This window comes from Gymnoscopelus braueri, assembly GCF_963280865.1.
Source record: "Gymnoscopelus braueri genome assembly, chromosome: 24".
In the NCBI taxonomy this organism is placed as follows: domain Eukaryota; kingdom Metazoa; phylum Chordata; class Actinopteri; order Myctophiformes; family Myctophidae; genus Gymnoscopelus; species Gymnoscopelus braueri.
In genome coordinates this window covers 1988266-2012124 of record NC_137626.1, presented here as the reverse complement: position 1 = coordinate 2012124, position 23859 = coordinate 1988266, and the positions used below count along the sequence as shown (strand labels likewise).

The 23859-nt window shown below is 43.7% G+C and overlaps 1 long non-coding RNA gene across 1 annotated transcript; it reads left to right on the top strand.

Moving 5' to 3' along the window:
• Nucleotides 1-1907: 1907 nt before the first annotated feature.
• LOC308080405 lies at nt 1908-4632 on the top strand. The gene is made up of 5 exons (XR_013932703.1): nt 1908-2153; nt 3681-3765; nt 4049-4113; nt 4267-4427; nt 4533-4632. It is a non-coding gene; the product is annotated as an uncharacterized lncRNA (long non-coding RNA).
• The last annotated feature ends 19227 nt before the right edge of the window (nt 4633-23859 follow it).

Genomic DNA, 23859 nt, shown 5'->3' with positions numbered 1-23859 from the left:
CAAGAGTTAAAATGCATCAATAAAGTTTACAAAAGTAAACAATATTCTCACAGTTTTATTTGTTTTTTTCTTACACTATTCATGTAAAAATGAACGTAATCCATTCTTATACACAGTAACACTCTATAGCAGTGGTAAGCAACCTTTTCAAGCCCAAGAGCACATTTTATTTCCAATTGTAAGCCGTGATCTACCACTAAAATATGTTTTAAAAAAAACACTTGTCACGATTGCAATTTCTGACAGGCTCAATGCATGTGCATACATCCACACAAAGACTAGTAGTTTAAATAAGAATAAAGATGATAGTTATATAATAAATGCCTAAATATTAAGAAAAACGTATTAGAAATATAAATATTAGGACAAAAATACAAATAAACGTCTTTGTTGAGTTATTTTTAAATAAAACAAAACACAAAGGACATGAAATAAATTGCTTTTACAGATTTATTCTCTTCAATGCACAATATTTAGTTTCTCAGTTCTCAATTTCTCAGAATTTTCACATTTACAGATATTCTGTTAAAATGACAAAAATGCATCCATGACCATATATTTGCACAGATATAAGAAAATATATGAACATATATGTCAATATATGGCAGGTATATGCAGAATATATGCCTCATATATGCCATATTCAGGTTCATATATGTGCATATATGTTGATATATAGGGAATATATGTCTCATATATAGCTCATATATGAGACATATATTCCCTATATATCAACATATATGTCCACATATATGCCACAATCAGGTTCATATTTTTGCATATATGTCATAAATGCCTACATATATGCCTACATATATAGCTAGTATATATCTGACTTTTTGCATATGTCATAATAATGCCTATATATAGCTCACTTTTTTAATTGCAAGGTAATATCCAAAGTTCTATATCTACGTATTTCCATTCAATGTAGATTGTGGTTTGTGGATTGTGGAAGATAAAGTAGTATAAAGACAATATTGTTTAATTAGGTCTGCTGCTACTCTTATTAATTTTAAAACACAACTAAAGACCTTTCTGTTTTCCACTGCATTTGAGTTATTTCTCTCTTTTCTCTACACATTTTCTCTTTTCTCTAAATTACAGTCAGGTTATATTCTAACTGTTGAACATAGTTTTACAGTAATGTAGAGTATACATAACAATAATAATAATGATAATAATATTTTTTTTTAGCATTTTATTTTTAACGCACTTTACATTTTTGGAAATCACAAAGTGCTACAGGGTTTATAAACAAAAGGCACAACAATTTAAAATGTTTTACTTGATGTGAACATAATCATCATTATCAGTTATTATTAGCATTATTAATTTTATCCTTCAACTTCTTGTTTATGCCCCAAAATGACTGCTATACAGGTTTTGTAGCAATTTGTAGCAATTATAGAAATATTAGACCTTGATTGTCAAATGTTTAAGAATTTTCTAATCATACTACTTATAATAATTTATATATATAATACTTTATTTTACTTAACATTTTTTTCCAAACATTACATTTTTTTTTAACATTTTGGACAAAATAGCCAATTTTACATTGAGGTGTGCAGATATCCCATGCAATGCCCGTTACTTACAGCAGTGGTTCTCAACCTTTTCAGGCCGAGATCCCCCAAAATAATTTGAACTGGGGACCCCCGCCCCAACCAATATGCACGTAGGAGTTGATGCATTTAGTTTCACTCCGTTCCACAGATCTATATTGTGAAAATAGCCGATCTACAAGCTCACAACAACGACTCTGGTGGGTTATTTTTGCCTCTTTCTTATATTATTATTGGACAATTTGGCCAACGTTTGACCAGTTTTTTTAGTATACTTTGTTGATTACTTTTGATGCAGTAATGGGCTTTTTCTTTGCTTTCTTTTATTTTTACTTTTTTTTTAGGTATTAAAAAAGTTACTTAAATTGTTACTTCACTGTCATCTGGGGACCCCCCCAAAATCATGTTGGGACCCCCCTCGGGGTCCCGACCCCACAGGTTGAGAACCACTACAATGACACATTACGTCATGCATCTGAAGGCGGAGCCTATTCATTTTGAAACAGAGGAACTAACGTCTGTCTGCTGAGCGAACATTTATTTACAAACCGGTTGCTTCCATGCTTCTACTCTACTAGATAACAGGTACGTTTAATTCGTTTATGGAATTCAAATGTCATCCAACTTGTTAGTATCGTAAATGTGCAGTTATATCAGTGTATTAGAACATGGATCACACGACGCTCGTCCGTCACGAGCGTCATGGCTGAACTTACACCTGTTTTTTGCATGTTCTCCATTTAGAACCTGTACATCTACATAAACGTTCAGATTTTAAATATAAAGTGCTTACTCCATGGCCATGGATGTTACAAGTCTACTCGGGCACTCAGAAATACCCGTAGTGTCTGTATTGTTCAATAAAAAGCATTCTAATTCGATCGGTGGCCATTTTCTCCGTATTTCCTCATGCGTTCAACTACGTGACCCTATCGGTTGGGAGGTGTACTGCACTCTGATACATTATAAGTCTATGACACAATGGCCACCGATCGGATTAAATGCTTTTTTATGAACAATCCGGAATATACGGATACTTACACCCACCCGAAGTGAATTGTAACATCCGTGGCCATGAGATAAGCACTTTATATTTGAAATATGAACGTTTATGTAGATGTAGGGCCGTAAATGGAGAAAGTGCAAAAACCAGGTTGAAGTTTCCTCATGACTGTCATGATAGTGATTCGCTCGGGTCTAAAGCTTAAATTATGTTTCGTCGTAAGACACTGTTGCACGCCCAAAAATCACTGATCTACAAGCTCACAGCGACACATTGTGAGCTTGTAGATAAGGTTTTTGGGGCGTGTAACACAGTCTTAGACATGGCATTAGCATATTAATCTCCATGTGGTGCATATCAGTGTTTATTTCAGGTATAAATCACTCCACAACAGTGAAAGCTAATGTTGGCCTCATTTGTTTTGACTGTAATTAATTATTATCATATCTATGAATTTTGTTTGAAACCTACAGTACAAAGTACAATCATTTAATTAAGAGAAAGAGAGTACAAATAGTACCAATGGATAAAACAAAATCAAATCAGCTGACAGATTTGGTAATCCGTTTTTTTTACTTAGTTTTGTTTTGCAGACAGTAGCTAACAAAAGCAGGTAATGTTTATCAGTCATTGGGGGGTTTCCAGGTGGTCCCCAGGTGAATGAGGTTATATAGCATCAAAATCAGTTTAACCACTTAAACCCTATAAAATGCCTATTTGAAAATAGCAGATCTACAAGCTCACAGTGCAGCGCATGGTGATGCGTTGTGAGCTTGTAGATCAGCTATTAAAAAACTAAAAAACACTGTAAACAAACTGTGTGGAATATTTCTGAAACACTTTTGTAACTCAAATCTTGAGTCCTTAGCCAAGTACATAGGCTACTAATTAGGGGGTCCTTGACATGAACATGCTTGAGAACCACTGATTTGTACAACATTAATCATTAATCAGTTCTGCATTGTGAAACACTTTGCCAAATTCATCAGAAGAACTGAATGATGAGAAGGGGGCACGGTGGCGCAAATTATGAGCAATCTGATGAGTTAACATTACATTTTAAATTACTGACGCACAAATAATATCTATGTCTATTTCTACTATCACAGATGCTGAAAGAAACACCTGGCTGGCAATGAGCACTGATCACCAGTGCAAAGACTGGACACGAAGAAGTGCGAAGACGATTTTCAGGTGAGAAAAACATCTGCTGCTACGTGATGTCACTACTTGCAATAGAGTCTGAGGATGTCTTTATTTTGTTATTACATGTTTGGATACCTTTTACTTTCGTTTGATACTTTTCTTTTTTGTTGTTTGACATTTTCCTCCTTTATAATTCTTAATACTATGTATGCAAATACAATTAATAGCTTGTACAAAAAATTATGCCACTCTTTTACACCAAGCTGTTACCCTCAACTGTTGAGCTGGGGTCAATGACTACGCATTTTTTATTTGTTTTTCTGTCTTTTAGGTGTTGGCGACAGCAGCAGTTGTTGAAAGGATAATGAAGCTTCCCGACTCGTCTAATTGTCTTAGGTAGTGTAAACTGTTTTTTCTAATCTGTTTTAAAGCATTGCAAATACGGAGACTATATGGAGGTCATGTTTTAGTTTAACAATCTATTGTTATGTGGAAAGCAACAGACGGACACTGTTAACATGCAAACCATATATGTCTAATTATGTTTAGGTGAAGTTCTCACAGCTACAAAATGGATGCTGAGCATTGAGGGTCCGGTTGTTGTGGCTCCACAGATCAACTTCCTGGCTGGACTGGCAGCTTTTCCAGTTATTACAACTTCACTCTGGTGCACAGGAGCACGCCAGTTACACACTGGAATTCATTCAAAGGTAACTTTCTGCTTGAAGTAGAACCATCATATGTAACTCGAAAAATGTGCTCTCTTGTAGAGCAGCTATGAGTGCACCTTTTCCATATGTGATTTGTGATTTCAGATGTTTCGTTGGGATCAACCCATTGGCGGTGGCACCAACACGACAAAGCTGCTCAGCCAGAAAAGTGGGTCTATCCTCCTGTCTCCTCCCTCCTGAAGCGATTGAAACTAGGGGCTAAAAAAGACTCCTTTTCATTCAAACCAGTAAATGCTGATGATGTGCGGAAAAAACTACTCGCCCTCCAGCCAAACAAGGCCACCGGCCTTGACAATATCCCCACCAGATTCCTCAGAGACGCAGCTACTGCTATTGCCCCCATAGTAGCCCAAATCACAAACCTATCCATCACCCAGTGTCACGTCCCACAGGATTTCAAGTTGGCGAGAGTAATCCCTCTGCATAAAAAAGGAAGCAAATTAGAACCTGGCAACTATAGGCCTGTTTCCATCCTTTGTTCCATCTCAAAGGTTGTAGAGCGATTAATTCAAGAACAAATCAACAGCTACCTCAGCGAGCATAAACTGTTGTTTGAATTCCAATCGGGCTTCAGAACCTCCCATTCCACTGACACATGCCTACTGTATCTGACCGACTACATCAAACGTGAGGTAGACGTGGGCAAATACTGCGGCATAGTCATGTTGGACCTCCAAAAAGCGTTCGACACTGTAAACCATTCAATTTTACTTGATAAGCTGAGGGCGATTGGTTTTGACTGCACATCACTAAACTGGATGAGATCTTACCTGGAGGGAAGAGAACAAGTGGTTGACATCAACGGAACCATGTCCTCATCCCTCCCGGTGAGCTGTGGGGTTCCTCAGGGTAGCATTCTAGGGCCGTTACTGTTTCTTCTATACATTAACGACATGAATGCTGCCTGTAACTGCAAATTGTTCCTGTTCGCTGATGACTCGGCACTCCTGATCTCGGGAGAGGACAAGTTGCAAGTTGAGGAGGCGCTCAGCTCCGAACTCTCAAAAATCCGTACTTGGCTTACCGATAACAAACTGTCACTACATCTTGGAAAAACTGAATCCATTCTCTTTGGGACCAAACATTCCCTCAGACAGATGGATGTAAATGATTTCAAGGTCAAAGTCGATGGCACAATTATCTCTAGCAAAGAAGAGATTACCTATTTGGGTTGTATCCTTGACAAATACCTGACAGGTGAAAGCATGGCTACAAAGGTGGTCAAAAGAGTTAACCAGAGAACCAAATTTATGGGCAGAGTTTCCTCTTTTGTCAACCCTCAGGCCCTCAGGACCCTCTCTGGGGCCCTGATTCAACCACTTTTTGACTATGCTTGCACCTCCTGGTACTCCAACACCTCAGTGTCACTGAAGACTAAGCTTCAAACCTCCCAAAACAAACTGATTCGGCTACTCCTCGGATTGGGGCCCATGACCCACCTTTCTCCCACCCATTTTGCCAGCCTAGGCTGGCTCAGGGTGGAAGACAGGGTTAAACAACAAAAAATGGGACTGGCCTTCAAAATTGTAAATGCAAATTTGCCCGATATGCCCCCTATTCCCGGATATCTGAGTAAATACCTCCAAAAGGTTAGCGACACCCACAGTCACAATACCAGAGGGAGCGTTAACAACAATTTGGTACCACCCACCCATAAAACAAACTTTTATTCTCCTTCTACAGCACTGCCACCCAGGATTGGAATAGTCTAACTCCATCCCTCAAAAAATGCAGTTCGCTGGGCTCATTTAAAAGAGCCTTAAAAAAATCACCTTTCAGGTGGCCAAAGGAGGAGGTAGTACCATTTTCCCGTTAGACAGCAGACCCCCCCCCCCCCCCTGTTCTTGTACATATCTTTTTCCCCCTCTTTAAATTTTTTTGTTGTACATAGTGATTTTTTTTTTTGGCTGTTTTTATTTTTTTGTAATGATATTCGAACTGTGGTGCCACTATATATGTATATGAATTGAATACCAAGGCCCTCATTGGAAACAAGTCCGCAAGGACTTTTATGAACGGACCTGTTAGACAAAGTATTTTTAAATGTAACTGTGCTGTTTTACATTTTTTGCCTAATAAAATATTCAATCAATCAATCAAAAATGGACTTCGATTGGCTTTGAGTGTAAGTTATGTGCAAAACATTCATTTTCATTCATGCCTTTAATTTATTTGCTTGATTGCGAAGCATATCTTATTGCTCTTTCTGGTAAACAACCTGTGCTGATAATCTGTTGTTCGTACAAGTGAAGTTCATGTGATGTCAAACATACCATGAGATCATTCGACAAGACAAACTTACATAATTCTATTATTATTATTATTATTATTATTATTATTACATAATTCTAACCAATAATTGTAAATATAGAAGGTGTCTTGGACTCATAAATGCACTCACTTTTCAGACAATTCAAAATAATTGTTGAATAGTTTATGAAAAAAACCGAATAAACTAATAAAATAGATACTGTTTGAATAAAGGCTTTGGGCTATCAGCCGATAAACTCACAAGGAAACTCATGTACACTAAATCAGGTGGTGTAGCAAGACTTATATGCTTGGAGTCTTTAGAAGATAGACTCGAGGCATTTTTCCACTGTCGTCTCATGTCCTTTTGGTCTCTTTGCAGAGGCAACAATGAAGAAGTGGCCGCACGCAACTAAAGGCCAGCTGAGTCAAGCCATCAACAGCAAGTTGACAGAGCTCAGGCATCGCCGAAAGGCAGATAATTGAAATTATTATTCCTGTCTAAGATCAACCAATTATTTTCTGTTGTGATTATGTTTAATTGAGATTTTGAATAAATGTTTAATAACTTCCAGATGTTGTGTTTTATTTAATTCATGTAGGTATGCTTATTTGTATTTATGTAGGTATACATATCCTTAACATACTGTATATGTGTAAATAGACATATATGACCTATATTTAACATATATGTGTAAATAAACATATATGACCTATATTTAGCATATATATAATGCATATATGAAATTGGACCCCTACATATATGGGCATACATGCAGCATTCATATGCGCATATATGTGCATATATGGATATATATATATGTGCATATATGTTGAGAGACATATATGTAGGGGTCCAATTTCATATATGTGGCATATATGTTGAACATATATGTGGCAATATAGGTTCATATTTTTTCTTTCCATTTGGGATACAATACTCTCAGGATCAGCCCAGCTTTAATGAGACTTCTGTGACTGCACATTATCTGCAAGCCTTTTGAAATCTGGTTGATACTTAAGCCAAATTCCATTCCCCAAAGCTCGGTCACTCGCTCACTGTCCTCGCTTCCTCCACTCGCGCCTAAGCCCCGCCCCTGCGAGGAGCCGAGGATTATTTGCGAGGACGGAGTGGTCGAGCGGTTGCCGTCAAAGGATCGGACTGCACTTAGCGTCATTTCAAAGCGACGGAAAATTCCGCGATCACTTATGACGTCTCAAACAGCTGGACCAGAGCCGTGGATGAAAATATACATGCATTGCATAGAATAATATGCAGGTATAGAATAATACAGAATATAAGAATTGACAATTCATCAATGTGGATGGCCACATTGTTATCTTATAACATTTTGTTCAAAGCCATTTATTCCTGTAATAGTGAACGAAGCGCCAGGATGAGCAAACTTACATTTATGAATTAAATCCTGACCCGTCCCTCTTTTTGCTCGTACAGTCCCCAGACCCCCCACCCCCGCAGCAGTCCCGCACGGCACTGCTGCTTATAACAGCCACCGTATATTACAGAGTATATCTGACTCTGAATTACATCATTCATGCAGGGTGGCCATACGTCCTCTTTTACCCGCACATATCCTCTTTTGGGGGGCTGTCTGGGGGGTTTTATAAAACCCTTCAAATGTCCGGGGTTTTGAGAGTTTGGGTGATATCCCCCCCACTTCTGGGACGAAAAAAAAAAAAAAAAAACTCAGACGATTTTGTGATTTTGCTTGATATTGTTTGATAGCGAAATAAATCATGACTGATAGACATGAAAGAAGACCCTTCACAGCTAATAGAGAATTAACATTTTTAAGAATCGGTTCAGAATTGAATGAGTACGGCTATAGTTAAAGCGTAAAGTGTCCTCCCCTATATTCAGTCTATATATAAATACAATACATTATTTTAAACATAATCTTTGTCACAGTAATTTATAGTAGTCCATGCACTAAATTGAGACATGCAAGGAGAGAAATGAACTATCAGCTTTGGAGACAGAATAAGTGTGCACAATATATTACAATGTATATAATTGTATTATGCTTTATATCATACAACGCCATAAAGCCAGTGGCTTGTTGCGTCTTTTCTGTTAATTTACACTGTGTGTGTGTGTGTGTGTGTGTGTGTGTGTGTGTGTGTGTGTGTGTGTGTGTGTGTGTGTGAGTGAGATGCGCAACGAGTGTTCGGCGGGGGCGAAGGGGGGGGGGGCAGCCGGTGTTTCGGCATGGTTTCGTGTTTCAAGCATTGTTTGTGTGGCCACATGTGGAGGAGGACCATGTATACGTCACGGGAGAAGGGAAAAAACAAAAAAAAACGTGTACACGTGATGCGGAAGTCTGCCGCGGAGGAGCTGTGGAGAGTGGTCGAGCCTACACTTGATGTACACTCGCTAAATGCGGAAGTAGAGAGCCTCCTCGGCTCCTCCACTCGACTCCACTCGCCTCCTCCAAGAAGCAACTGAATAATTGGACCCTGAGCACATCCGGTTTGGAGTCGGAGTGACCGAGTGGGAGTGAGCGAGTGGCCGAGATTTTCGGGTTTGGATTTCAGCTATTGTGAATGCCAGTCTGAGGCAGTCATTAAGATGTGAGTCAGTCATACGAGTTCTAAACTTGGATTTTATTATTTTCAAGTAGGCACGCATGCAGCTTAAAGGGCAAGACCACTTTGTTAGAGGTTTGGGTTGTGTAGTTACCTTGCCATGATGTAACTCCAAATGTGGACAAGAAATCAAAAATAATTGCTCGATTGATTAGAAATTGATCATTCTAAATTTGCTCCTCATTGACTTACATTGTACCGTAAAACAGCTCTCAAAGTCACTCTTTAAGCACATAAACGAACACGAACAAAGCTGATTCAGACAGTAGAACATCACCAAACCCAGTACTGTTTTTTTTTTTAAATACAAATGTTAACTTCCTGCTGATTTTACTATTTGAAGATCCGGATCCGGATCTGCGAATCCAGTCTGGGTTTTCTTTTTAATAAAAATAGCAAAATCAACAGGAAGTTCACTGAGCCACCTAACGTCTGCATGAAGTATCAAACCTCCATATGCAGAGTCAGTGCCAGTGCTCATTGACATTTTCAGATTCTTCTTTGTTGAGGGAATCAGACCCTGGGTCAACTAGACCCAGACTCCCCACCGGAACCCCTTCGAGATTTGCTATAGTCTCTCCGGTTACCGGAATTTTAACCTTACTCCTATTTATCGCTTTATCTAGAATGGATAAACTCCGTCTCTTGAGTTCAACCTAGAGGATCTATTCTCGGTAGATTACAAGTGGCTTCCGACAATGACAAGACTGCATTGCTCAGAACTCAGGCACAAATCTAGAATTAGATTTAAAAACACTCAGTGATCGGAGACCAATACTATTGCTTTGGCGTCTTTCACCAGCAGCTACGGGACACAACTGCTGTTGTATCTGCGTGTGCTTTGGTATCAACTGTAACAGACCTAATTTCACTCTTGGCTCTGGCCTTATCACCAAGCAGTCAGTGCCAAGTTATCTCTCGTGAGCAGCGCTCTTTATCCTGCTTTTATGAGGATATAAGTGAGAGCCACTCGTTGAGAAACTTAACACCAATCACCTTACTTAGTAATAAGCATCAGATAGATATCTCCACTGGGGAAATATCGTGAGAATGAAACCTAAGGCCGTGGGCAGGGCCTGTCCCAACCTGTGTCAGTTAGAGAGAAACTCTCAAACACAGGCTGGCTCCTATTCTTAATGTAGTAATTTGTGTTACCAATCTTACCACAGAAATACAGGAAAAGGACAAAAACCCAGGATATCTTTCTCGGCTAATGAAGCAGGGGAGGCAGTCGTCGCACAAAATGAAGTTCAATAAAAAGTATTTATTAAGAAGTGAGTTACAAATATAGAGTAGTAAAGTATTGAAAAGAGAAGAGGCCACGAGGTGGCTATTAGCTGTATATGACAACAGATGTCTCTAGATGCAAAAAGTCCAGGAAGAGTGTGCCCATCCCTGGGCGATCGGTTAAATACATCAACCCCTGTGGCAGCACACTGTCATTACATAGCACCCTCCGCCCCTCCCTTCCTGCCCAACTCTCACCCTCGAGGCACGTAGATACTTCCTGTCACGTCTCACTGGTTCCAAGCAGACAGTGCGTGACCTTGGCTTGTCTGGCCTGTTATCAGTTTACACATGCAGCTGGTGAGAAATCGTGTGTGGGAAGTTTTCTAAGCAAAAACATTTTAAAGCTATGGCTAATACTAGCTAAGCATTTGTCTTACATGTTTTAATGATCTCTAATAGTAGGGACCTTGCTGGCCTCTTGGATCGGGTTGATATTGGGCAGGGGGCGCCCCATAGAATCCTGTGTTAGGATGAGGGCTGGGGTAGGGTCCTTGGTGAGGTCCCCTCGGTGCATATGGGTGGGGGTACGTCGGTGGACCCCCCCCTGTTGTAGGGACAGCGTTGTATGGTGGATTCCAATTGCTCCATTGCTCGCTGTCTGCGGGCCACCCAGTGGCTGGCGCCCACGCAGCACGGTTGTGTTTCAGCTTCTCTCTTCTCTTCTTGCCGGCCGACACTGCAGATGCCTTTGGCGGGGGCCTTACAGGAGCTCGGGGTATAGGGGTCACATTGATGGCTTGAGCCTCGCTCTCAACACCCCCTCTGACCTCTGGATCTCCAGCTCCCCTCTCACTGCGGTAGGTCCTTGTAACTCGGATCCCAGTGAAGCGCTTCTTGTCAGGTTCAGCACATGGGCCTAGCACGGCACCCTCGCGGAACAGTTCCAGTTGTGACCTAGTTGTGTCACAGATCCAGTTGTGACTCTGGATCTCGTCGATGCAGGCCCACAGCATGTTCTGCCATCCGGTCATGCTCTGGTCAGGTCGGACGACCTGGTAGATGGAGACTCTGGTCGGGAACGTAGAACCCCATCCATCCCCAAGGAGAAGATTGGTGACGCGTGATATTAGTTCGGACATATCCTCAAAACGCGTTTTATCATGCCATCCCATAGGGTGGTAGGGCTCTCTAATAGGCCTCCTCCCAGCTTGGATTCCCATGATATTGATCCAATTTCTTGGATCACGCAGTTTTAAGTCAGACATCCGTTCCCCATCAAGGTCAATCAGATTCAGCCGGGCCATGCGACTGGCCAAACCTCTGGTTTCGGTTACTGACTCCCGGGTAGAAGTAACCTGGCTCGAGCTACTCCCGCCCATTTTGGTAAAGGAGCGTATAGGACCCCCAACGGGTCTGGGGGTCTCTCGAAGAGTCCCCCTTAAAGTTGACCAGACCCCGGCAGCCTCAACCAGACTCATCGGGGGTGCCAAGGTCTGATCTTCATACAGGAAAACAGTTTCCTCGGCGTCTGCCATATGAGCAGAAAGCCCTGCTATTTCTCCTGTCACTTCGACGTCGTTTCCCTGGAAGAGAGACATATTGGCACAGCACCTCGGAGAGTAAACCTCGGAGTGTGTAAGAGCCCAACCCACCCTTGCTTATCAAGGGGTGATTTCTCTCTTCAGGGAGTTGTGACGTAACTTACAGCAGGAATGCATCCTCCCCTTCGAGGGGAGGCTTGACTTTTCCTACTACAGATTGGCCCACTGCCTTCAAGGTCTCTCCTACTAATGGAAGGAGGCCAATTTTATGCAGAATTGAGACTAAGTCCCACAGCCAACATTACTGGCACCCCCCACTTGAGGATCGTTGCTATGGTAACCCAGGCTGTCTGAATTAGAGAAGTAACCTGAGTGTATATTTCAGAGGCTCCTTCTATGATAGAATTCCCCAAATCCTTGGCAGCGCTACCGGTAGCTGCTGCTAAGATTATCATGGTAGCTGTGAAATCACTATAATTCCACCGGTCCCTTGGAGATCTATCCTGTGAACAATTCCCCTCGCTGAGGTTCCAGCCGTGAGTTATAGGCCAGACCCCCTCAAGAGAGAATTGCTTAGTGGTCCATCCTTCGCCAGGAGCCGTGACTGAACCCCCCTCCTGGAGGTAGGAGGAAGGGCCCTGCCAGGGAGATTGGTAATCGAAGGTGGCTCTGGCACACTGTCCAGTGATTGCAGCATACTTATTGTAACTATTGCAATCATCTAATTGTTTTTCTCGCCTAGTCCGATCTCGGTCGTTGCAAAATCGGGAATTAGCATAGCTCCATCTATTCAGAAGGTACGCTGAAGGCGGGAAAAAGTAGGGGTACCCCTTCACGTAGATCTCCTCATTGATATTAATTGAGTTTCCACATTTTAGGGTCCTTCCTTGCCAAGTAACCGTTGCCAAGCGCTTACCCAAAGGGCCGGCAGGTGAAGTGCGGTGACAGTTAAGCACCGCTAGTGGGGCTCCTAGATTACGAGGGTAGTTGGGATCTAGGTACTCTGTGCCTAGATCTCCATGTACAGCCCTCCACCTCTTTCCATCTAAAGGCGTCGCAGCTATAGGAGCATCATACCAGTGCATGTTAGCCCAAGCCCCCGGCTGAGGGGGTGGGTTACGCGCAACGTAGTACCAATCCAGAATTTTGTCCATACTTTGGCCAAAAGTCTGTGTTATGCCTAGTGGCTGTGTTCCCCAGGTCACCCAGGTCTGGTTATTGACGTGGGTTATTCTTCTAGTGGATACCAGATCCACCATTGCGGATGTGGCTTCGTCCACATGGGTTTGGGGAAACGAATCTACCTGGTAGCACCACATCCAGTTTTCTTTAGTGCAATATTGCTTCCCCGGATACCCATAGGTGGTGTCCGGGTAGTCACCCAACTCCGCACCTGTCGCCCCAAAAGAGGGCTCCAGGCCCCACCTTACTTTGTAACCATCTTTCGTCTTCCTGGTTAAAAGCAAGGGTGGGGGGATATCCAGTTCCCCTGGGGAATCGTGGATTGGGTTTAATGACTTATGTAATTTTGGTAGGAGAACCTTTTTGCTTTCGCGGTTAGGGCCATGATTTTCCAGTAGTTCCTCAAGAGTATTCCCCCTCACCGTAGTTGGGGGCACTATGTCTCTAGCCATCTTGCCTAGAGACACCCGGGGAGGGAGGGCTTCTCCTCGGAGATTACTCTTTCGGTAGATAACTGGAGACCCGTGACCATAGCTGCGAATTGTTGATGTAGGAACATGACTAGCTTGTCGTCCTCTGACTTGCGGCTTTTATGCCAACAGTGCTCTATTAGCAGTGTCTCGTCATGGGTTAGCCCCAGACCCGCATAATAGCCCCAATCGTTCAGGGCATTTCCGTTCCTATTCAACGTCATTCTATACCTCCTTAATCGATCTCTAAAGTTGAATCGACAGGAGGCCGGTTCTCCTATTGTGCCATTTCCGCCAAGTTGGATCCCCATAGTCCGGGCCTCACGGCACATAGGGACCAAGGTTCCTTCCTCGCGGATTGCCTTTTTGAGAAACGTGGTTTTATCCAGGTCTCTCGAAGCCCCTGTTCTCGACCCAGAGCAAGTAAGCAAACTCACCGGCTCCTTTGGGACCCGAGTGATGGATGCTCTCTTGCACTGCGTGGAGGGAGGCCTGAATGAAACAGATAGGCCATGTGTACAGAGTGTGGCCTCCTGCCAAGGTTTCTCTAAGAATCCATGGCAAGCCAGGTGGGTAGGCTCGGTATCCCCAGGTCCTGGCTTCTTTTTAGCAAGGACCCAAGGGAACCACTTCTTGACCGGGGATAAAGAGAACCCTGAGGCTAGCTTTTCCCGGGCCAATTGTTTTGAACCATGTTTTACCAGAGGTGCAGCCATCAAAGGAATAGCTATTGGCGTATCCTTCTGAGGGGTTTCTAGAATATCTAGCATATTTAGAACCTCCATAAGGTCTGCCATTTCCTTTAAGAAAGCATCTAGCTCTCTTTTCTCACTAATGGGCCATTTTGTCACAGTAGTTACAACATGCACCTCCGCTGTTTCAGGGTTCAATACTGACACAAATTTGCGACCGTTTTCTAATTTCACTGCCTTAGTCTGATTGACTTGGGTCAGAGAACAATTGGACACTTCCTCCCAAGGTTCCCACTTTGGGTCCCCCTCATAGCGGAAGCGTGTTGTCACAGTCACACAGGCATATGTGGTTCGGGGCCCTTCTACTGTTCTCAGCTTCTGGACCACCTCACCACGTAGCCTGTTTACACTGATTGAGTCTATTTCGTAGTCTAACGATCCTTTTACTTCCTCCTCCCTTTGCTCCGTTAGCTCGGGCCATGTAAGGTGCGAGTTACAGTGCTCGGGATTCATGACGTGACAGTCGATGTCATTCTCCATAAGAGAACACTGGGGTGGTGGCCCTAGCTTTGTTAAGTCCAAAGGAGGGCTTCCATTCTCAGCGTTTTGGAATGACTTCCACGACTCCCAGTGTGTCTGGGGGTTATTCTGTCTCATGCATGGCAGTGGACTTACTATTGTAAGGACACCCAGTACCCCCCCTTCCCTGGTATTCAGGGTAGGGGGAAACTCATGTTCCCATTGCACCCGTGTCTGGGGGTGCGACAGGGCCCTTATGAGTCCTAAAGTCACCACCAGAGCCATAGCCGTGAGAGTGACTTTTACTAATAGTTTGGCCGTCATTCGGGTAATACTGATTTTTCGGGGAATTTCTGGAGGAGTAATACCTGTCCTGGGGCCCAGGAAAGTTTCTCTAAAGATTGTATCATCTCCTCCGTCATTCCCCTCATCAGCGCGGTCAGTCATCCTGGCACTCCCCCTCCCCTTGTCACCGCTGGAGACCTGCGGGGAGAAGGGTCACAGTCAAGACTACCTTAAGAGGTTCCCGCATCCTTTCTATCTTTCACGAAAGTCCTTACGGCCCTGCGCCATAGTCCTTCTTTCTCAGTCCCCTCCACCCATCCATCAGGCTGCACCTGTCTTTCCCCTAAGGGGACCGCAAATGAAACCCGTGGCAGTTTAGGCGTAAGGGTCCTATCGGGCACGGGAATAACTCCGAACCCAAATGAGATCACATTACCTTCAGGGTCCACGTCCATTGACACGGTTGCCCTGACCCACTGGTATCCTTCCTTTTCAGGGTGTTTACCATGGGTTACACAGGAGCCTAATGACAGCCCGGCAGCCTCAGATCCGAAGGGGGCCGGGCCATCGTTTGCGAGGATCTCCCATACCAGACTCTCTCTGGTCAGGTTCTTCCTCATATAGATAGTCTGTTCAGTGTACCAGTCCCAGTGAGATAGACTATAACTATCGTCTTGGTACGGCACACGCTCACACTGTACGCTTAATGCAGTACGAGCCCCCAGCATGCATTTTATTAATGCATGTACGCTCAGTACCACTGCTTTGCCCACCATCTTTTCAGCAGATTTGCCCTTGGGGTCGACCCCCAGGACCATCCGCCGTGATGGAGTGTCGGCGATGCTTATGGTCTCTCGGCCCTTTTTCCAATGGGTGCGAGAGGAACGGGAAGGCACAGGAATGGGATAACACCAGTTGATAGACTTCTCCAGGTCAGACAGGGTTAGGAGGTGTAAGTCCTCCGTACTCCCTTTGAACTGGATCCCAGCCTTATTGGCCAGGGCCTTTCGAACCGGGGTCATCCCACTCTGTAGGTAACCTTTTCCCGTTGTAATACAAACGCCAGAGTTAACCTTTGCGCCCTTATGCAGGGGGCATGGGAACAACTCATCTCCCGTCCAAGCGCACTGGCACTTGTTGGCCCATGATCTACTCATGGGAGGATAACTCGCCAGTACTATTCTGCCACACTAGTTAACGTAACACGTGCCACAGAGTAGGATACGACAGCCCCTAGGCCTTCTCTAGGGCCTAGGTCAATAGTCGCATCCTCACTCATACTCAGCTGTGTTACCCACCCTGGCGGTACTGCAGCTGGCTTGCATTTACCCTGCCCCGCCCAACGCTGTGCTGCAACTATGACGTCGCACACTGCGCACAGGCAGGGGGAGTGTCTCCACAACCACTCTATGGGCTTCTTGTCAAAACCCAATATTGGCAAGAACCCACCCTTCGCCTCCTTAGCCGTCCCCATGCCTCTCCCTAGCCAGATATCCTTTCCGTTAGTGCCAGGAGACATAACAAAGAGTGCCCGCTTGTTGGCACACTCCAAAGCAAAAGGTAGGGACCTCTGGGTCTCAACCTTATTCTCTGCTTTAGAATGCTTCGACGCCATAGTACTAAATCACTGAGTTTTGCGAATCTGCTTAGTATGAACTACACCAAATTCTTGTAATACCAACCTGTGTGGACTCAACACTTCTAACACAGTGTCACGTCCCTCACTCTTCAGCTTAGGATTTCGTCCCTCAGGTTTGCGGCACACCCACACTTCACCTACGGAAAAGAGAGGAGGAGAGGGGTCAGTGCCTGGCACGTACCTCTTCAACTCTCTTCCTAGGTTTACAGTGTCGTGTAACCTGAGGAGAGGGAGGGGTTCGTCCTATGTACTCTCCACCCCCTCACGCGTTACGAAATCCTTGACCTCTCGCACTGTGCGTTTGGCCACACCATTGGTACTAGCTAGATAGGGTACTGACCAGAGAGCCTGGATTCCCCTATCTTCCAATACCTTGGTTACTGGTTCGGCTTTGAAGTAGGTTGCATTGTTCATCTGGAGGGATTCCATTGCTGGTCCCTCCTTCAGTACACTGCATAATTGGATAGCTACTTGCAAGCCAGTAGGTGCAAACATAGGAAGCACCTTTATTAAACCTGAATAATGGTTTCATCATCCGGTTTTGCTACGGCCAAGAGGTCTTTTGGGGCCAATAAAGGCGCCAAACCAGGCTTAGCCACTATCCATTCAATCCCATGCTTTCCAGCAGTGGGCATTAAAGAGTGACATGCACATATACACATATCCACATATATATATACACACACATATACATATACATACATACACACTATGTATATACATATATACACACATATATCATACGGGCATATAGCTGGTATATTAGCATGCAATGTGACTTCAGCTCCTGTGTCTACGAGGTGTTCTTCCCCGTCAATATTACAGAGGAGCGTTCAGTCTTTCTCAGTAGTATTCATTTCCAGTGCCGCTGATAGAGGCCTGTATTCTGAATCTATCGAGATAATGGTATTTACTCTTGCTTTTTGACAGGAGCCTTCAGGGCAACGCGTTTGGCGCGGTGCGCTTCTTGCTCCTCCTTTGAAAGTTTTTCCCAATCCTCTGGCTTGAGGTAGGGTACCAATGATTTTCGGCCTGTGGTCCGGGGTTCTCCCTGGGACTTCGGGCTCTGGGCTTTCGGGTGGGGGCTCCGAGGCTTCCCCCCCTTGTTCCCGTTTTTTGGCTGAGAGGTGTTTTTCTCTCTGGCCTTTCTTTCCCCCCGGGGTGGCGGTTCGTTTGGGGAACCTGTAGCCCGGGGTTATGTCACCTTTGAGGTTTTCCTTTGATCCAAGCGCCGATGCGGTGCTAGTGCATGGCGTCGATCCCGACCGATAACCTCATTAGTGAGTTGTACTTGCCCTTCACTAGGGAAGGCTTCATTGCAGCCCGGTGGGGGGCCGACAATGGTAGCATTTGGGCATTTTACAATGCCCAAATGCTTAAATGCATCAGTAATATGTGACAGGGCAGGAAAGGCTTGGAGAGGATCGCTATGATCGTCCCCTTCTTCCTCGTCTGATGAGGAGGAAAAATCCTCTTTACTCGCTCCCTCTGTGGGAGTGGGACTTGAGGTTGCCATATCCTTTTAGCTAGGTTGGATTTTGCTAATCTTTCGCATAAGTAATATTATCTCTAACTCTTATCTCGTGGCTTTCGAGCAGTTATGTTGGTCCTTCACAGAGATGTTTTTACCACCTGTGGCCGCTGGTTGCGCATTCCAGCCTCTGTTTCACCCTGTTAGGAGGGATACGCTAGCGGATACAGCCCCCGGTACAAGTTAGCTCTAGGCTCACAAATTAGAGTAATAATAGCTATACTTCCTGAGTTCTGATATACGGCTATGATTGTAACTCCTAGATAACGGTGGTCTCGTGCCCACCCAGGGACGCCATGTTGAGGGAATCAGACCCTGGGTCAACTAGACCCAGACTCCCCACCGGAACCCCTTCGAGATTTGCTATAGTCTCTCCGGTTACCGGAATTTTAACCTTACTCCTACTTATCGCTTTATCTAGAATGGATAAACTCCGTCTCTTGAGTTCAACCTAGAGGATCTATTCTCGGTAGATTACAAGTGGCTTCCGACAATGACAAGACTGCATTGCTCAGAACTCAGGCACAAATCTAGAATTAGATTTAAAAACACTCAGTGATCGGAGACCAATACTATTGCTTTGGCGTCTTTCACCAGCAGCTACGGGACACAACTGCTGTTGTATCTGCGTGTGCTTTGGTATCAACTGTAACAGACCTAATTTCACTCTTGGCTCTGGCCTTATCACCAAGCAGTCAGTGCCAAGTTATCTCTCGTGAGCAGCGCTCTTTATCCTGCTTTTATGAGGATATAAGTGAGAGCCACTCGTTGAGAAACTTAACACCAATCACCTTACTTAGTAATAAGCATCAGATAGATATCTCCACTGGGGAAATATCGTGAGAATGAAGCCTAAGGCCGTGGGCAGGGCCTGTCCCAACCTGTGTCAGTTAGAGAGAAACTCTCAAACACAGGCTGGCTCCTATTCTTAATGTAGTAATTTGTGTTACCAATCTTACCACAGAAATACAGGAAAAGGACAAAAACCCAGGATATCTTTCTCGGCTAATGAAGCAGGGGAGGCAGTCGTCGCACAAAATGAAGTTCAATAAAAAGTATTTATTAAGAAGTGAGTTACAAATATAGAGTAGTAAAGTATTGAAAAGAGAAGAGGCCACGAGGTGGCTATTAGCTGTATATGACAACAGATGTCTCTAGATGCAAAAAGTCCAGGAAGAGTGTGCCCATCCCTGGGCGATCGGGGGTTAAATACATCAACCCCTGTGGCAGCACACTGTCATTACATAGCACCCTCCGCCCCTCCCTTCCTGCCCAACTCTCACCCTTGAGGCACGTAGATACTTCCTGTCACGTCTCACTGGTTCCAAGCAGACAGTGCGTGACCTTGGCTTGTCTGGCCTGTTATCAGTTTACACATGCAGCTGGTGAGAAATCGTGTGTGGGAAGTTTTCTAAGCAAAAACATTTTAAAGCTATGGCTAATACTAGCTAAGCATTTGTGACTGAATACAATGAGACCTTCCCCAAGTCGCTTTTGTGGAAACAGAGTGAAAATGTGAATTTAGCTTCGTTTTTTTTTTGTGTTTTTTTTGTGTTTTTTTCATATTTACACAGTTCGAATGTTAAAGAAGGTTTCTATTGCAAAATATAGTCGTGGGAGAATCATTAAATGGTTACATTTGTAGGGTAAAGTAGGCTCTACTATGCTGCTTTTGAGCCAGTCTCTGTGTTACTTTGGGGGGTGGAGAGACACTACTTGGCCGAGATTTGCATAGAGTTTCGATTGGTCACTAGCTAGGCATTGTACTCCGGTTTCACTGAGCCTATGGTCTGAGCACCGCAAGAGCCGGTGTTGCCAGGTATTGTTATTATAAGTTAGCCCCCAAGATTTTATTTGAAAATAGCAGATCTATAAACTCACAGTGCGTCGCTCACGATGCGACGCGTTGTGAGCTTGTAGATCTGCTATTTTCAAATAGCTGATGCATACAGTAGGGTTAAAATGCTCATGTGGCCCATAGTCGCTTTATTTTGGGCTTTTTTCCCTTGTATACCTGGTTGCTTATTTCTCTCATACAATCTGGCAACACTGGTCTCTGTCTGAAGCGTTGTTATTTAACTTTCGGCGCAGAGCGAAAGTTGCTCTGATCTGCTAGGACTATTCATTCATTTTCCTCCGTGTGTTTGATGACCCCCCCATTTTGAGCTATACCAACCTTTCAGCTAAACAGGCCGCTCAACGTTCGTTTGAATGGAAGTATTTCACTGTATTCCACAACGTGTAGCTAGGCTAGCTAGCATAGCCTCGTTAGCTCGTTGTGGCGAGTGTCTTTTACAGCCCGTACATCTACATAAACGTTCAGATTTCAAATATAAAGTGCTTAACCCATGGCCACGGATGTTACAATTATGTACGTATCTTCCGTATTGTTCAATAAAAAGCATTTTAATCCGATCGGTGGCCACTTTATCCATTCGCTTTCAACTACGCGACCGCATCGGTTGGGAGGTGTATTGCATAAATTATAACTATGAAAAAATGGCCGCTGATCGGATTAAAATGCTTTTTATTGAACAATGCTGAAGATACGGGTACTTATACTCACCCGAAGTGAATTGTAACATCTGTGGCCATGGGGTAAGCACTTTATATTTGAAATCTGAACGTTTATGTAGATGTACAGGCTGTAAATGAACAAAGTGCAAACACCATGTTGGCTTCTTTTCATAGACCTCGTAGCTTGTTTCTCTCACAGAACAACACCAGCACTGGATTTATCAATACATTTACATACATTGGCTATTTGAAAATTGCCGATCTACAAGCATGCATTGTGAGCTTGTAGATCTGCTATTTTCAAATAAATATTTGATCAAATCTATTATGATGATGATTACTTAAAATGCCTATTTTTTTACAACACAGATCCTCTATGGGGGTCCCTGGCACTAAATAGAGTGGACACAGCTGACTGAAAGGTGTCAATGGGGGAGTGATTAGAGGAGTGGCTAGGCTGAATAAATTACCCATTGTTCACGCACGCCCATTACCTGGAGCTGAGAGGTGCTAGAAGTGACAATTCTTTGGAAGGGATTATCTCAGATTGCACTATTATAGATAACCAGATTCAAATGAGCACATCTTCTTCAAATGTGTTCCGATTTCAATGAATGATACATCATATGAAAGCTTATATTCTGTACTTTTATAATCTGTAAAAAAACAAAAATGAAAAATGCCAACTTGCGGCATAAAGCATTGTACCCAGTCACATTTGTCTTACATGTTTTAATGATCTCTAATAGTAGGGACCTTGCTGGCCTCTTGGATCGGGTTGATATTGGGCAGGGGGCGCCCCATAGAATCCTGTGTTAGGATGAGGGCTGGGGTAGGGTCCTTGGTGAGGTCCCCTCGGTGCATATGGGTGGGGGTACGTCGGTGGACCCCCCCCTGTTGTAGGGACAGCGTTGTATGGTGGATTCCAATTGCTCCATTGCTCGCTGTCTGCGGGCCACCCAGTGGCTGGCGCCCACGCAGCACGGTTGTGTTTCAGCTTCTCTCTTCTCTTCTTGCCGGCCGACACGGCAGATGCCTTTGGCGGGGGCCTTACAGGAGCTCGGGGTATAGGGGTCACATTGATGGCTTGAGCCTGGCTCTCAACATTCTTTAAAAAGATTAGTTAACATTCTTTGAAAAGTTATGATTTTTTCCCATTCCAAGTGGCTATGAGTGACAAAGTTACAAAGTTTGCGGGCCTTGGGTAGACAACCCGGCCTGGCGGAGATTGGCGGAGAGCTGCTCTCCGAGGAGGACCATTCTAGTTAAGGCAGTCCATCAATTCTACATGGCTCAGCCCTTTAGTAACTCTTGCCTTAATTTCTCACACATCACAGGCAACACACTTGTGCTCAGTGGTGTAAAGTAACTAAGCACATTTACTCAAGTATTGTAGACTTTTGAGGTATTTTTACTTTACTGGAGTATATCCAATATTCAGTATTTTTACTCCTCTACGATTATTTCAAAACTTTAGTTACTAGTTACTTTAAATGTATTATATTATAAATCATACATTAACCACTTTCGCCCTATTTTATAACTATCTGAAAATAGCTGATCTACAAGCTCACAACATGCATCGCAACGCGTTGTGAGCTTGTAGATCTGCTATTTTCAAACATATTTGTACTTTAACTTTTGGTACTTTAAGTATATTTTGATGCCAATACTTTTGTACTTTTACTCAAGTCAAGTAACATTTTGAACACAGGCCTAAAAAGTATTTCTACATTCTGGTATTGCTACTTTTACTTAAGTAAAATATCTGAGTACTTCTTCCACCACTGCTTGAGCTCTGCTGCGATGGCACTTTGTAACGTTGTAGAACACTGTTTGAAGATTTAAATCCAGCGTTCTCCACTGAAAAGGCTTGCATGTCACGAGACTGCGCTCGTTATTTCTTGAGCGCGACCCGCGAGTTGAATTATGTGTGCGCGGAATGTACAGGAAAACAACGACGCATGGCTACCCTTCGACCAGCGTTGCCAGATTTTGTGAGAGAAACAAGCAACCAGGTCTATGAAACAAAGTCCAAAATAAGCGACTAGGGCAGTTTAGTCAAACTTTATTGTCGAATGTTGTTTTAGAGCAGTGGTTCACAAACATTTTCATGTCAAGGACCCCCAATATATTCAAGTGACTTTACAGAAAAACAAGCCCAAAGTAGCTTATAATAAGCAGACTTGGCAATACTGCCTAGGACGCACTGCTCTAGTCTACACTACACAAATTGTCGATGGCTGCCCGTCTACCACTGGGCCCACCCTGCGATCGACTTTAAAGGCTTTGATGATCTACCAGTAGATCGTAATCGACTAGTTGGTTACCCCTGCTCTATAGTGTTAATTTAACCACATGAACCCTAGTAATCCTATTCTGGGACAAACATTCACCAGAATGTGTGTGTGTGTGTGTGTGTGTGTGTGTGTGTGTGTGTGTGTGTGTGTGTGTGTGTGTGTGTGTTTTTGTGTGTTTTTGTGTGCGTGCGTACGTGTGTGTGTGTGTGTGTGTGTGTGTGTGTGTGTGTGTGTGTGTGTGTGTGTGTGTGTGTGTGTGTGTACCTGTGTGTCTGTTGGTTCCATCCAGGTTGGCAAACTCAATGTGTTTCTCGCTCTCGTCGCTCCAGTAGATGTGATCGTTGATGTAGTCTAACGTCAGGCCGTAGGGCTTGGAGATCTTATCCTTCACAATGATGCTCCTGTTGGTGCCGTCCATCCCCATCCTCTCTATGTGGGGGTTGTTCTTACCTACGTCTGACCAGTACAAGTACCTGTCAGGGAGACACTGAGTCAGTGTCACTGTTTGACATCTTTACTGACGATGTAACATATTGTTGTTGTCGGGCAGAAACCTTGAATCTCCATATTTCAACTTTTCATGTTTAGTTTTTACATTAATCAATGACCTACTTCATTATATAAAAGTGTTGAATAAAAGTAGTGAAG